At 43.5% G+C, this 14,204-nt stretch overlaps 1 protein-coding gene across 12 annotated transcripts in view; it reads right to left on the bottom strand.

Annotated features, from left to right (window-relative positions):
• Positions 1-14,204, bottom strand: part of SLC45A4 (solute carrier family 45 member 4) — a 132,372-nt gene that overhangs the window by 42,573 nt on the left and 75,595 nt on the right. For 7 of the 12 annotated variants that reach the window (XM_083516695.1, XM_083516694.1, XM_083516690.1 and 4 more), the window contains one exon: positions 5,793-5,922. The exons of the other annotated variants lie outside the window; for them this stretch is intronic. The gene's annotated coding sequence lies outside the window, so the exon portion shown is untranslated. The remainder of the gene's footprint in view (positions 1-5,792; positions 5,923-14,204) is intronic. 12 annotated transcript variants of the gene reach the window in all.

The following is a 14,204-nucleotide window of genomic DNA, read 5'->3' as shown; positions in this document are numbered from 1 at the left end:
AGATACCCTCAACTTTGTCAAGCAGCTTGAGGCAGCTGAAAGGGCTGTGGCTGTTCAATTCTCCTGATCAGGCTGTACCCAATTACAGTTCAAAAAAGTTCCTGTAACTGAGAACAAGTACTCAAATATGCCTATTTCCTCCACCCTCTCGATCCACCTTCTTTTTGTGTCATTTTTTAAAGGCTAAGCCTGAGGGCAGAGACGGCCTTTTTAAAAAAGCAATTTAAAAAAGCAATTTGTAAGTTGATATCTGGGAGTAAGCAACCATCAAACATAACACTTGCTAGTCCTGGTAAGGATCATAGTTGCACTGGTTGTTAATTATATATCAGTATTGTTGTGCAGACTTCTAGGGTGTACTACTGCAAGTAGCATACACCAGGGTTGTCCAGAAAGGGTAGGTGTGAGAGCTCAAATCTAGCTGCTCATTTAACTATATGATTTGCTTAAAGAACAAATGATAGCTTTCAGTGACTAAAGCGTACAACCCTAATTTAGGACGTCAACACTGTTTACAGTGAGCTAATGCCAATCTGAGTTATTTAATGATTCTCTGCTCTGTCCAATTTGCATCTAATTCTGCACAGATTATTATGCACCAATATACATGCATCAAAGATGTGGACTGCAAGAAGGTGAAATGATGATAACATTCCCATGTTTCAGTTCCCCCCACCACTTTCTGGAAATTCAATGCTGGGACTGTTATCTCCATCCATTATCAGTGGATCACAAATGACAACAATGGTTTATCTTTCTAGGTCAGAAAGATGCACAAACATGCAAGTTCAGGCCTATAACATCCACGGCGATGATTCCAAAGATATGAAATGATCTGGCAGATTCCTTAGTCATAAACACTCATGATACTTTATGCAGATATGTTCTGTTGTTGCTGACCTTGTTTGGCAGTTGTGCTCGGTACGAGTCTCCTCCACAACAAACAAGATGTGAGCCCAACAAGTGAAATGTGCTATTGCACAACCGTTAGAGACTTTTAGAAACCGGGGAAGAAGAGTCCTCGACTGGAGATGCCCATTTATTAGCTCAATTATTCCACATTGATCTAGCCGTACATCAAAGCTGCATGCATTGCTGGTGGGGATGTGTTGGTAAGGAAACCCAGCTCACATGCAAACCAAACAGGCAATCACATTAAACGGGAGCAAATGAATGGCAAAAGGGAGACTTCACTGGGATGTGAATGCAGTTCCTTGTGGACAAATATTTCAGCTTCTGTTATTCAAGTGTGGGGCTTATCACAGGGCTGGCCTATAGCAGTTCAAGAAACCTGCAACTCTGACCTAATTTTCAACAGAAACTGACACTGAGAATTGTTTTGTATTAAAAATAAAAATCTGCTCCTGTAACAATAAATGATGCCGAATTATGTGCTTGCTTTTTAAATCACTTGCAAAATGCAATCCTGGTTATGCATAGGTAGGGCTGCCTTTTTTCAAAAAGTGAAAAGTTGTTGACCCTTTTTTTTTTTTTTGCAAAACCAACACTGCCATACATACAGATTTTCCAGGCTATTTCGCCAAATTCTGCATGGACACGGCAGCTACAATATTCCAGATATTTCAGGGAAATTGTCATGCTCTGTGTTCAGGATCTAAAGAGCTACAGGTTAAGGCTGCTCCTTCTGAAAAGCAGACCTCCAGGCCACATCACAAGCCACTTTTGAAGTTCCCTCGGTTTCAAAATCAGCTTGCCATGTGGTATTGCAGGCTGCTTGTCGAAAGCAGGAATCAAATGTCCTCAGAACTAGAAGCATGATTATTCAGACATGCACAATTCTGCTGCTGTTCTATAATAGTAACTGGACTTGTTGCAACTATTGGCAGCGATGATTTAAAAACGGAAAAAGAGAGCTAATAGTGGCCACCAAGATACCAATGGCTAGATTACTTAAATATGTAGAAGAGAATCACTGTTGTAATAATGGGTGTAGGCGCTGAGTTGTTGTGCCTTGATAAAAATACTAACTAATGCATAAAGACAGGGTCCCTTCCAACTCTAGAACTGTATGATATGAAGTTGAAACAAAAGAACTAACTTACACCTTCTGAATATAAAAAGTGCTGATAAGAGAAGCATCAGTCCAAAATGAGTAACCGCGCGCTGAATTTCAAACTCCTACATTTCAGGAATGGATGAACACAGCAAGTTTTATCCAACAACGATCTAAATCCTATGGGAATAAGCTCACGCAACCTAATAAGATCCAGGTTGTTGTTGTTTTCTAACTTTGCTAGCAATAAGATCTCCTGCAAGGCTGGCACAAGGCAAGGCGTGTGAAGTGATACTCCAAGTTCTGCTCTATTTAGGCTGAGGCCTGAACACAATCCTCATTCATACAAGTGGTGGCTGGCTAGGCATACCAATGACTATGTCGCTTGTATGGACCCTCCATGCTTAAGTGACGGCATGGCAGTGAATCCAAGACGTCCAGGGGAAGAAAGTAACAGAATGCGTCCATGTCTTTGTACCCTGTTCGTGGGCTTCGCCAAGGCATCTAACTGGTCGCTATGGGAAGCAGGATGCTGAAAAAGATGGACCTTTGGTCTGATCCTGCAGGGCTCCTAATGAGTGTGGATCACTATAGACATTACAGCAGGATCCTAACTGAGTGAACAGTTTGGTACTCAGAGGCAAATAGGAGTGTGATTAGTCCATCCATCAAGGCAAGGCAACTGGACGATCTGCAGCTAACTGGACCAGCCCAAGTGGCTGGAATGAAAAGTTGCATTTTGAAGGAAAATGGGGTCATACGTTAACACTGAACACATGACGCATTATGGATGAATTGCCTCCACAGGATCTCACTGGGCCTTGGGGAGCACTTGTAAATGGTGACCCATTTTCAATATTCCTAAATTAGCTTGCAACACCCTTTGCCTTCATGCCCATCAGAGTCTTCCTTCTCTAGCATTTTGCAATGGCCTGAAAGGGCAATAAAACTTTGGCTGCAACTGCAGTATCATGTCTGTTCACATCCCCTAAGATAAGGAAGACATTGACTTTTCATGATCTGTCTTGCTGCCAGGCAAAGGTTAGCAGGTTTAATTATACCTTGTGCCAATTATTGATTACAAGGGCAAACATTTAAGAAAGACTATTTAAAGCAAGACTATCACAATTAGCGATCCCTTTATAAGACACCCTAACTTACGGAAAGACTGTATGGTCATTGCAAAGGTCCAAAAGACAGATTAGATTTGTAAATGAGAAGAATCAAGGGCCAGTGGTACTTATTGCTCCTGGATTCTTGTATCAGATACCTGTGGCTTCCCCTTTGCTTCTCTTGATTGCTCGGATGCTCTAATGTTATAGCAATCCTGGACATCAAATCTATCCTACCGATCTGACATTGTTCTAATGTTATGAAGAAACTTTCTGGCTTAGGCTCGAGGCAAGTTAGTGCTCAGGAAGCTCTGAGAACCTGAATGCCAACACAGAAAAGCAACCTATGCAGAAATGAACCTCTGTGCATCGAAACTTCAATGTTAAGGCTCATTTGTGTGGCAGGCCCAGGAACTGTACACCTGTGTACTTCAATGGTGCACCCAAGCTGCTCAGATTCTGGAAACCAGATGTGCCATTTTAATGCTTCAAAATCCTGCAGTTGCCGTTCAGATGGCGCTTGCCCAAGGAGGTCAGAAGGTAGGCAGTTATTTGCCTGGCTCCCTGAGCCAAGCATGACAACAGCACCCGGTGTATACTATATGCTGCATAGGCCAGGGAGTGGCATGCCTTTAGAGCTTTGCGAATAGGGAATTATCTCAGAGATGCTATCTTTCAGCATCTAATATTGCAGGTATCATCCATGGGTGTACGTTCTCAGATTACAAGAGGCCCTTTGTGTGCCCCTTGTTACCAGCTTGAAATGTGAGAGTTCTTTCATCATGGCCCATTGCCTCATAATGGAGAGTGAGCAAGATATGACTTGCTTCTAGTCTCATGATATTGACAACATCTCTCTTTACCAGCCTGTACAGATGCATGCAGTAACTCTCCGGACCTAGAATATTTTGGGGATCAGCAGCTCTGGGATGGGATGCTTTGCGTCTTAACTGCTGTAGGATTTCAGTGTGATGATTACATGAGGCTTCCCTTTCCTAAAATTACCCGTATTCTAATGGATAAATGTCAAATTCCATATGGAAACAGGGAAGGCTTACCTCAAGAGTCATCACCAAACCAAAGCCACTTGCCCATACCTCAACGGTTGTGTGACCAACCATTTGGTGGCTGGTGTCACAAGCCAAGGCCACAAGGAGAAACTACAGCGTCACTCACTGCAGGGGGTTGGAATAGGGTCCCTTCTAACTCTACAATTCTGTGATTCATGCACAACCTTTAGTACATATGTACAGTGGTACCTTGGTTCTCAAACTTAATCCGTTCTGGAAGTCCGTTCCAAAACCAAAGCGTTTCTAAACCAAGGTGTGCTCTCCCATAGAAAGTAATGCAAAATGGATTAATCCGTTCCAGACTTTTAAAAACAACCCCTAAAACAGCAATTTAACATGAATTTTACTATCTAACGAGACCACTGATCCATAAAATGAAAGCAATAAACAATGTACTGCAGTCATGCAATCAATCAATCAATCAATCAATCAATCAATCAGTAGCTGAACAGGGTTCCACATAGTCACAAAAACAAAACAAAAAAAGAGTGCCACAATAACAAAAACGCAAAATAAATAGCAAAAACAGATAGACCTCAGCATAACACTCAAAACAGAAGTGTGGCACTCAAATCGGAAGTGTAACACTCAAAATGGAGCATGTTCGGCTTCCAAAAAAAGTTTGCAAACCAGAACACTTACTTCTGGGTTTGCAATGTTTGGGTTCCAAGTTGTTTGAGCACGAAGGTGTTTGAGAACCAAGGTACCACTGTACTACATATCTTGCTGTGGTGTGGCTTTGTCTCTAGGCTACTGAGCTTTCAGGTAGACAGCAGTGCAGAACAGACACAAAAGCCAAGACATGAGTTCAGACATCCCTGTACCACAGCCCCTTATCACTGTTGGCCCCTTATTCCCATCCAGGCATGCCACCAACCATCTGCTAAGTGTGCCATTTGTTGTATCTTTGCTGCAATATGGATTTGCATGCCAAAGACCACTGCAATCTAGAAGAGGCCAAGGACTCAAGTTTGATTTTAAAAGCAGTTTAAGTTTATTCAACTCTGCCTGCATTACTCAGGTTATTTTCCATTTCCAATTCACTCCTTGCAAAAAAAGATTTCTGCAAAACACAAGGACTTTACCCAGACTGCTGCAAGCAAAATGAGCAAGTTCATGAAGAAAAACTGTATTTGCATAAATTATACTGATTTGCATAACTCACTGTATGTCTGAATTGACCGGGCACAAAAAATGTCTCCCATCTACAAGAAAGGGCAGCCCCATGTGTCAGTTGCGACCAGCTATATACATTCAATTTTAATTTGATTGTTTGCAGTTGAGTAAGTTTGGTGTGAGATGTACCTTTTTTGAATATGACCAAAGTGAGCAGCAAGAAAAAAAATATCTGAACAAAATTAAATGAACCAACGCATGCTTATGAGCTTATATAAATGGCCACGGGATAGTTGCTCATAGAGGCTGGCAATTAAGGGCTCTCCTTTCATGCATTACAAAAGAAAACTAATTATCAGTTACTCTGCGCTGGAAAGACAGCGAAGGTCTGAAAAATACAAACCCGGTAATTTTTATTAAACGTCTAAGCATTCTCAGACAACATTATTGCAAGCGACCCATTGGGTGGCCATTTTTTACCTGTCATTCAAGCAGTCTAGGCATTAACACAGCTGGCTTCCCTTCCTCAAGCAGCGCAAATGAAGAGGCACAGTAAAGAGTTTTACCCAGGCAACGTCTATAGTGATGAGACCGACAAACCTCAGGGCATCTTAAATGCAAAAGGAGGAAACAATCAGTGCATTGTGACAATCAATATAGGGCTCACGACATCTTAAGGCAACCCAGTACTCCCCACTACCATCCACTCCAGATGTTTGACTTCTTTCTTCTTAGTAGTAGTAGTAATATTGTGTGCTGTCATAAAATTAATTAAGATGCGGTCCCAAAGTATCCACCCAGAGAAGGATACCAATTGCATCTCCACATGACCTCCACTGTGAGCTTTGCCTCCCTCCCATCATCATCATCATATCAGTCTTATCAGTCTTATCTAGATGTGGTTTTCTGCATTGGATAAAGTGGGATCATTCAATTGCTTCCAATCCAGTAGAGTTGCCAACTGCTGAAGTTACAGATAGGTCTGCCATAGTAAAAATAAAAAAAATCCTTCTAGTAGCACCTTAAAGACCAACTAAGTTAGTTCTTGGTATGAGCTTTCGTGTGCATGCACACTTCTTCAGATACCATGCACACTTCTTCAGATAAAGCTCATACCAAGAACTAACTTAGTTGGTCTTTAAGGTGCTACTAGAAGGAATTTGTTTATTTTGACTATGGCAGACCAACACGGCTACCTATCTGTAACTGGAACTATGGAAGGCACCACATTGAGCCGCATGAAATGTAAGTCCATCAGGTATCTGAAGAAGTGTGCATGCACACGAAAGCTCATACCAAGAACTAACTTAGTTGGTCTTAAAGGTGCTACTAGAAGGAATTTTTTTACTTCAACTGTTGAAGGAAGCCCAATGCGGCAGTGCAAGGACTTGCTGTTCTTGAGACATTGCCTCCTTCCAACAAGAAAATCACCACCTCCCAGACCAGTAATTCATGCAGTGACACAAACAGACAGACTCTTCTGGAGGCGGTGAATTGCTAGACACTCTTTAAAAATATTTTGGGGCGTACAGCAGAAATGTGGCTTTTATTCCAATTCAAACAAACAAACAAAAAAAACACACAACAATGCGCCTCAGCTATAGGAAGTATGTGTCTCAGTATCTCTGTGTGGAAACACAGAGAACTCAAAAAAGTAAACAGGCCGTAAAAAGCCCCAGAGGCAAATTCTGTAAGTGGCGAACGTGTGTGCTTTGAAGATGGGTAATTGGGATTCTTCCAAAGCTTTAGTCTGGCAATGCTGATGTTAATTTCACCAAATTGAAAGAGAAGGGGGCCTGTGTCAAAAGCTAAGATTGTAGTAGGAAGGCAAACATGTGTTTGACTTTTACACGCACATATATAAGCTACACTGTAAGAGGATAAGCATTGTGGGAATATTGTGGGCACTTATCAGCCTCTTAGAGATTATTTGCTACAGATAACGTCTAGCAAAAAAAGCAGCCAGTGATACTGTGAATAACTTAAGTCATCAATCCAATTTGTCCAAATTCACTGTGAAATATGCATAAAACCCAGTTCTGGCATAAAAGATACTTAGCAAACCAAAAGAGCTTCCTTTTTCAGATGCAGGGCTTCACACAATAAGACAAGATGGCTGCTTGTTCCACCAACTGGAATGGTGTTAGCAAATGCACCTACTAATAAACTTTCTGGGCACTTGTTGGCCGATATAAACATTTTCAGAAGCTGCAGTTCCTTCATTTTGAAAGAGCAGCATCTATTTCCCATGTCAGAGATGCCTTTAACCTCCTTTCTGCACAGCATTCAAACAAACAGCGAGGTTGGTCTTCAATATCTTACACTGAGAAGCAAGCATAATGTGGGTGTTTGTCTACCCCTTTAAAGCTACAAAAAATATGAGTGGAAAAAGCTGCATTTGCAGCCTGGCACTCGCCAAAGCAAGCCTCAAGAGGAGAGGCTGAATCGAAACATTCCAGGCAAAAATCCTCTCAGCCGTGGCTGAGCCTTCCTGCACAGGAGTGCCAGCAATTCTTTCCTGTATTCAGTTTTCAATCTGCGGGAGTGCCAGCTCGAACCATTTCATCCACACAAGTAAAATATTCTACCTTGCTTACTAAACAGAAGGATGACTCCAACTGCATACAGGCCTATGCGGGCAAAAGTCACAGTTACCCTAAGCACAACTTCAAAGGAACTTGGGAGAAGGAGAAGGAGACAGATGTTTAGTGGTTCTATTTTGCATAAGGAAATATTATTATATTTGCATACCGCCCTTCATCCAAATATCACAGGGCAGTCTGCGACATAAGAATGCAAAATGAGAACACAAATGCATTTTAAAAAGTAAATAAAAATACAGTGGACGCTCATGTTGTGAACGTGGGATACGGGTGGTGCTGTGGGTTAAACCACAGAGCCTAGGATTTGCCGATCAGAAGGTCGGCGGTTCAAATCCCCATAATGGGGTGAGCTCCCGTTGCTCGGTCCCTGCTCCTGCCAACCTAGCAGTTCAAAAGCACATCAAAGTGCAAGTAGATAAACAGGTACCGCTCCGGCGGGAAGGTAAACGGCGTTTCCGTGCGCTGCTCTGGTTCACCAGAAGCGGCTTAGTCATGCTGGCCACATGACCCGGAAGCTGTACGCCAGCTCCCTCGGCCAATAAAGCAAGATGAGCACCACAACCCCAGAGTTGTCCGCGACTGGACCTAATGGTCAGGGGTCCCTTTACCTTTAAGGTGACTCAAGTAATGTAATATTGCTAATGCTTGCTTATGCATAGTAAAGAGGTTAAGCTACAAGTGCATGGCCTTGAAGCCTAAACAAAGGTGATGCAGGGAGTAGAGAAGGTAGGTAGGTAGGTGGTCTTGACCCTTGCTGAAAAATACAGGGGGGTCAAATAGCATCCCAAGCAAAATCTAGCAGGCCCAGGGGCAGTGAGTGCAACAGGGAGAGAGCAATACTACAGGAGATTCCAGAAAATGCCACTCGCAGAGAGACTATCCCCTGCAGACAGAGTCCTATAGGACCACTTTTGTGTGTTCTTTTGCACTGCCCCCTGTATCAGATAATTCGATCTAAATTCATTCATCAGTTGGCTGTTAGCAGGGAGTGCCAGTAAGACGAATTGCAAGGTAGCCTTCCTAATGTTTACTTGGGACGGGGATAAGATGGCAATAGCAGCCAGGTTTCTGCAACATGCAATGGGGATTCGTGAATGTTATACAACAGTATTTTCATCATTAGATGCAGACTTTGCCGAGCGATTTTATTCTACTGAACCTTTCGGAATCTTGTCTATATGCCAATGAAGGTTTGAGATTTGAGTCTGAGATTGTAAACCGCCCTCTGCTAGCTGGGAGAGACTGCAACAGGGAATAGGGGCAGGGAAATTTGGTTCGGAGGACATGCATCCTGCAATATGTGGCAACTGGGGCCAATCTCCCCTTTCTGAGTGAAATTTTCATAGATCCTAGTCTGGCTATTTTCTGTTTTGAGCGACGTTATTTTACAAGCAAGCTTCGTTGTGGGTTCCTACTATTGCCTTGTTTTTCCCCAGTTGGCTGCACATATTTCCATGGGCTTAAGAATATCAACCGCGTTCACTGGCAAGCCTTTCATATTTAGTCCTGGCAATGTATGGAGCCCACGAAGCAGACACAGAGAAAGTTAATCTCAAATATAAAAACTTCTCAACTTGCTCTACTGAACTGCCATATTTAATTCTCAGGTATATTTGTCAAGAGTGCCAGGGTGGAAAACCATTATTATTTTCTCTCTCTCAATAACTGTAAGCATTCCTCTTGCCAATAACTTCTGGAATAGCACCCCTTCCAGCCCTGATTTTTATCTTGCACTATAATAATATAATAATAATAATTTCTTATTTATACCCCGCCCATCTGGCTGAGTTTCCCCAGCCACTCTGGGCGGCTCCCAATCAAATGTTAAAAACAGTACAGCGTTACATATTAAAAACTTCCCTGAACAGGGCTGCCTTAAGATGTCTTCTGAATGTCAGGTAGAGAGTCACCACAGAGTCACTACAGTGGCCCCTGATTAATTTGGGCTTCCAATTCTGACAACCAGCATAGAATCCAGCACTCTGTGCCCAATGGCAAGGTGGTCTAAACCACTGAGCCTAGGGCTTGCCAATCGGAAGGTTGGTGGTTCAAATCCCTGCGACGGAGTGAGCTCCCGTTGCCCGGTCCCTGCTCCTGCCAACCTAACAATTCGAAAGCACACTAGTGCAAGTAGATAAATAGGTACTGCTGTGGAGGGAAGGTAAACGGCATTTCCATGCACTGCTCTGGTTTTGGTGTTCTGTTGCGCCAGAAGCGGCTTAGTCATGCTGACAACATGACCCAGAAAACTGTCTGCGGACAAACACCGGCTCCCTTGACCTGTAAAGCGAGATGGGTGCCGCAACCCCAGAGTCGTCTGCAACTGGACTTAACAGTCAGGGATCCTTTAACTTTTTAAAAAAGTCTTTATAGGCAAGTCTGGAATGTATTTAGGGGCGTGCTTGAAGAGCACTCTGCTCCATGCTCCTTTCACAGCTCTGAGCTTCAAAGAAGCAATCTTCACTCTGGGACCCAACTCAACTCTTTCTGATCCTGCAGCACAAACACTGTTGTTGGTTGTGATTTTATTCAGATTTAGAGGATTATTGCCGCATCCTCTAAATCTGAATAAACACAACAGGCCCTGTTTCTGGTGCCTTTTAATAGCTGAATCAACGCAGCCATTGCTGCTGCGTAATTGGTGTTTGCTGATGCAAAGTGGAGGAGCAAAGCTGCCGCTGTTGTCCGAATTAACAACTTCCTGTATTGCCTTGTTTGAAACGTAAAGGCAACTGATGCCAAGCAACGTTGACTTTCCTCAATGCGGTGCTGAGCCGTGAGTAGCATGCAGTTAACCTTGGCTTACGGCATCTTTCATTGTATGCCACACCTCCATAAGGCCAGTGCTGGGCGAGCAGATTCTCCCACTGAATGGTGACTAGCTCAACCACTTACAACAGGGATGGCCAAACTTGGCCCTCCCAATGTTTTGGGGCTACAATTCCCATCATCCCTGACCCCTGGGTCCCGTTAGCTAGGGATGATGGGCGTTGTAGTCCCCAAAACAGCTGGAGGGCCAAGTTTAGCCAACACTGACTTACAAGGTATTATGATAAAACACTCTGGGGGATGTTGCCAATGCCTTGGAGATCCACAGATCCTGGTTATAATTGAATAATTCAACCTTGGTTCTGCACTCATCTCCCCAAAGCATTCTGCTGCAATAATGAAACGGTGATAACTCACATGTCACATTAATCCATTGCCCTCCCTTGCTCCTACCATGCTATAGACCAGGGGTCAGGAAACGTTTTCAGCAGGGGGCCGGTCCACTGTCCCTCAGACCTTGTGGGGGGGCTGGACTATATTTGGGGGGGAATGAATGAATTCCTATGCCCCACAAATAACCTAGAGATGCATTTTAAATAAAAGGACACATTCTACTCATGTAAAAACACGCTGATTCCCGGACCGTCCGCGGGCCGGATTTAGGAAGCGATGGGGCCAGATCCGGCCCCTGGGCCTTAGTTTGCCTACCCATGTTATAGACAAACCAAGCTGGGGTTTGGCTTGTTATGTTATGTGACCCTGGGCTCAAGGGGTAAGCCCCAAATGAATCTCGGCTGCTGCATGTGGTTGGTGTGGAGGAAAGCAAACCAAAAGTCCAACGTCTCTGTGATTTACCTGTAGTGGAGCTGGCGGGAGCAGGGGAGGAGCACTCTGGGAACTTTTGAGAAGCTTGCACCAACATCCTGCTCATTCACATCACTTACCAAAATTTATACTGCTTTACTGTAAACAATCCTCTAAGCAGTTTACAAAAAAAGAGCACACAATAATAAATACATTAAACCACAGTTCAAGTTATAGTTAGTGAGACTTCTGAACCAGGGTGATATTGGAAACTCAAGCATGGCATTCATCAATCATTCGATACTGCCAGACATACCGAGGCTGGAGTTAAGATTTCCGCAGAGGGGGAAAATATGCAAGGACGTTTCATACCTTCTTCTGTAATTTATAACGGGGAGGCAGCCACAGTTGTCTGGCAAAGCACATGTTTTGCACACAGAGTTCCTGTTTCAGTCTCTGGCACCTCCAGATAAAGCATCAGAGACTTCTTCCCAAGATACTACAGTAAAACCACTACTTGGGCTGACTGATCTATGTGCATTATATAAGTTCCCGGCCCTTCCTCTTTCCAGTCACAAAGAACTTCAGACGTATCTTTAGGTATTGTATTTAACTATATCCCTTTACTTGGGAGTCTGCTTTCAAATTTGCTGTTGATCCTGAACTATGACTGCGAACCAGATCTCTGAACATGCAAACTGGCTGAAGAGGAGGTCCCTGTTCCTTAACCATTTCATCTGTAGCCAATCAGAGCTTTTGGGGTTAAAGGGTTGGGCTCCTGAGTTACAACTCACACAGTGGTACCTCGGGTTAAGTACTTAATTCGTTCCGGAGGTCCGTTCTTAACCTGAAACTGTTCTTAACCTGAAGCACCACTTTAGCTAATGGGGCCTCCTGCTGCCGCCGTAGCCCGATTTCTGTTCTCATCCTGAAGCAAAGTTCTTAACCTGAAGCACTATTTCTGGGTTAGCGGAGTGTGTAACCTGAAGCGTATGTAACCCGAGGTACCACTGTACCTTCAAAAATGTCTCAGCTTTACATTTTAACCAACTGGGGCTGCATGGCTCTGTGCACAAAATATATATATTAGGGCCCCCATAACATTTTCCTTTCCTCCATTAACTAGGTTAATTATAAGAGTGTTAATCTTGAGGCACTATGTATCTCAATACATGATATGAAAGGACGACTGAGGACGAGATGGCTGGACAGAGTTCTCGAAGCTACAAACATGAGTTTGATGGGAGGCAGTGGAAGACAGGAGTGCCTGGCGTGCTCTGGTCCATGGGGTCACGAAGAGTTGGACACAACTAAATGACTAAACAACAACAAATTTTGGTTTTACAGACAGGCAAAGGATTAAAGACTAGTTCTGGATGTCCTGGGAGGAGATAATACTGTGTTTTCGACAGTGAAAAGCCCTTTTTCAAGGATTCCAGCCAATCGTCTGGGGTCACTAATTCTGTGCCATTCTAGGCCATCGTGTTTTATTGCTAGCAGATCCTCACATTCTTAAAATGTTTGCTTTCCTGAGAGAGGAAGGAAAGAAACTAAAGATTATATCAAGACGAAGCCTGGCTTATTTTGCTTTCTCATTCGAAAGGTGCGTGACTCCAATGCCCCTTTCTCTGTTTTGAAAAATCACGTTTTGACTTCACCACTCAAAATCATGAATTAAACCCAGCGCCCGGTGGTAGGTCACAAGATTATGACTTCAGAAACAGTCCCTTGAAGCAGCCAGCTTCCACCAGCTCCTCCAATATGCCTGTCAGCTCAACTATCCCCCACCACAAAGGAAATTCCACATCACTTATGATATCTTAACAATGGATTTGCTGAATCAGATCTAGGAACCACTCAGTCCCTAAGCATTCTACTTTCAACCATGGCCTGGCCAATGGCTGCAGGAAACACACAAGCCGGGCACCATGCCCCTCTCCCCTGCTTGCCTCCAGTGCCTGATATTCAAAGTTACATGGTCCCTGAACTCTTGTCCCTCGACATGGATGGTCCCCCATTTAGTTAAAAAGGCTAACAGTGGTTGATGCAACCTTGGCCTACCCCAATCAAATGCGATTGACAACCATGGATTTGAGGCGCTTGTTAGTTCTTCAATCCTGCTGAGCAGAGGAGTTAGTTGTCTGACTTTTCTGCTTTTAAAAGAGAGATGGGAAGCCTGTGGTCTTCTATAGGTTGTTGGACTTCCGATGTCCATCAGCCTCAAACAATATGTCACTGTAGTCACTGTACTACTGTATTACTGTAGTCAAGCAATATATGGAGGGCCACAGGTTCCCAATACCTGTTTTAAAAGATGTTTCCTATGGCCAAAGTTCCAGATTTTTAATTTTTTTTTTAATCACTCAAGCACATTTCTATGCTTTTAGGCAGCAAGAAACGAAGGACTAACCATTCTGTCCATGGAGGACAGTACTATAACTACCACAACAATATCATCAGGCAAGTGATCTGCTGTTTTTGGACTACAACTCCCATCATCCCTCGCTAGCAAGACCAGTGGTCAAGGATGATGGGAATTGTAGTCCAAAAAGAGCTGGAGGCCCAAGGTTGGGGAACACTGATCTACAAGACCCGGATAAGAGATGGGGTTGCACAATCAGCTGGCATCAATATTCCACCCTCCCATCCCATGATGCTATCCATCACTAGCAGGGGAAGTATTTTCTGAAGAAAGACTCCTTTTGCAATGCCAGCT

This window comes from Podarcis liolepis (genome assembly GCF_965112155.1).
Source record: "Podarcis liolepis genome assembly, chromosome: 8".
Lineage (NCBI taxonomy): Eukaryota > Metazoa > Chordata > Lepidosauria > Squamata > Lacertidae > Podarcis > Podarcis liolepis.
Note: the sequence above shows the minus strand (reverse complement) of the source record. Positions and strands in the feature narration are given on the sequence as shown.